At 38.2% G+C, this 2281-nt stretch overlaps 1 protein-coding gene across 1 annotated transcript in view; it reads left to right on the top strand.

Annotated features, from left to right (window-relative positions):
• The window catches only part of LOC103775070 (mediator of RNA polymerase II transcription subunit 30-like), a gene marked incomplete at its 5' end in the record, with an annotated part of 11149 nt that overhangs the window by 8465 nt on the left and 403 nt on the right, over nt 1–2281 (top strand). The window lies entirely within an intron of this gene.

Raw genomic sequence — 2281 nt, 5'->3', positions numbered from 1 at the left:
GTAAGAGTGGGAGACAACTTGCAAGCAATCTGTTCAAATGAAAATTTGTCATTGTTGCAGAAGCTGCTTACAGAACTTTCCCATATTCCAGAAATGCCATTTCACTTATCATTCCAAGGTTAGACCTGAGCTGAGATGTTCTTACTGGCTCAGCAAAGTCTTAAGCACAGGCCAGCACTGCCAGTGGTGCAGAACATATTAATTCTGTACTACTTTGTGGTGTGGACCACTGTCTGTCAAACGTGGGTAACGGAGATCACCACATGCATTTCAATTAGGAGACCATGCTCTCTGAAGTGGAATTTTCTCCCTTTCTTTATTCTTTTTTCAGCTGAGCAATCTAGAGATGGTGCTTCACCTTAGATGTTTTTTCTGTCTCTAGAAAAAGTAGAAGAGGTAAGAAAATAGCTCTTCACTGAAGACAAGAATCTAAAATTATCTTCAGCTGCATAAACAACTGCATACTTCTTGTCTTTACAGATGCTTTGATAACAAAATGCAGTTTGAAGGTTCCCTTATCTAGCATCAAGTAAAGATCAAGCAATTTACATTTCATAACACTTGCATAAGAAATGAAAACAGTCTTACAGAATGAGTCTTGTGGGCCTGACTTAGGCAAAGTTCATGTGAGCATACCTTCATAACAGTATTTAACAGTACAGGTAGGCAGGGATGAAGGGAGAACCCAGTCTGCGTATCAGAGGTTAGTGGTTCTTTGTTTTATCTGTGGCTTGAATAAGCATCACTGACTGCTCAACCTCCATTTCTATTGATGAAGGCTTTGAAAAATTGTGAAGTGGCATGCCCTCAGTATCAGTGAGTGCCAGCTTGCATTAAACTACTGGTTTTGATTTAACAGTAGTTGATTTCTCTAAGATTGAGTATTGAGGGTGGCATGTTTAAAAATGCCACAGGTATGAACATACTTGTTTGTCTCATCCCTCTTGTGCTTTCTCAAGCATCACGAGCTTGCATTGTGAGCCTTTGCAGGGAGAGACACGTGCAAGTCTCTCATTTGGGTGCTGTGGTAACTGCATGCTTCTCAGTTTTCAGTTGTCTTTAGGAGCTGGATTTCTGATATCAACTTGTGAAGTCGTGGATTAGCAAATGGAAAAGAAGGAAGCGTTAGCTAAATGCACATACTTATCTTTAAAATACTTTGTAGGCTGCCAAATGCTTGATTAGAAATTCCAAGTTAGTGCATGTCAACTGTCCTACACCTGCTTTTACATTCTTCTTAGGAGTCTGGATTTGAGTGTTGCCTCTTTTTCTGGGGAATTTGTCCACCAAAGTCTGTGTTCAGGAATATTTCCCTTACTCAAAGTACTATGTTCCCCATGTAATCAAAACCTAATGACCACATTACTTCATTACATTTTTCCAGGTCTGAAGTGAGTAGACTTCCTTTTTGTCTCTGGAGTTCTTTCCCAGCTGACCATCTGGGCAACTTAAAAATATTAGTGTGTTGTCTGCATCAAAATTCAGGAGACTGATTTTCAGGACATTGCTCCTTTTTTTAGTTCCTTTTATCACTGTTCCAGTTACTTAGGTCGTATTACTGATCTGAGTAATCCTTTTAATGTATAGCCATTTGTACATTGCAGATAACAAAGTTACATCAAACCTGAAACATTTTGAATAATTTGTCCTCTTTTGATGGTAGCAAATCTTTCTTGTGCCTTCACTTGGCTTGGAATTCTGGACTTCCCTAATGAATAAGTAGTTTGATCTCTAATGTGAGAAGGCTGACATCTTACAAAATTGGAATGAGATGAAGGGTGTAGGTTGTTGTTAACAGTACACAATAGCTTAGTTCTTGAGAGCTTTGATTTGAGTAGGAAAATGAGTAAATCAAACAATAAATATTTGTATTATTGTAAAACTTGAAAGGTTAGGGAGATTGTGCAATGTCTTAATGCACTGACCCTTTTTTTCGGTAAAGGCATAATTTTTAAGTTGTGGTTAAGCACAGAAATAAAAGCAAGTTTGCTGTTCAAATGCTTCTGCAGTTTGCAAAAACAGAAACAGATACATTAAAGAATTCAGAATGCTTGGGAATATGTTTCAAGACAGGATCCTCTGACACATCAGGGTTGACCTACCTAGGTGGGAAGGCTGGGAAAGCTTGACTGGCTTCACCTTGTACTTAGTTCAGATGTACACTGTTAATCCCTCATTTTTCTGTGCACCCAAGTTATACAATATATATTCACATAAATTTACCCATTCCTTGAATTTTTTTCTTCCTACTTAAGGTACTAGCTTTTGGACTTTGGAAAGA

This window comes from Merops nubicus, unplaced genomic scaffold (genome assembly GCF_000691845.1).
Source record: "Merops nubicus isolate BGI_N331 unplaced genomic scaffold, ASM69184v1 scaffold586, whole genome shotgun sequence".
NCBI lineage: Eukaryota > Metazoa > Chordata > Aves > Coraciiformes > Meropidae > Merops > Merops nubicus.
The sequence above is the reverse complement of the archived record's forward strand: the minus strand, read 5'-3'. Positions and strand labels throughout refer to the sequence as shown.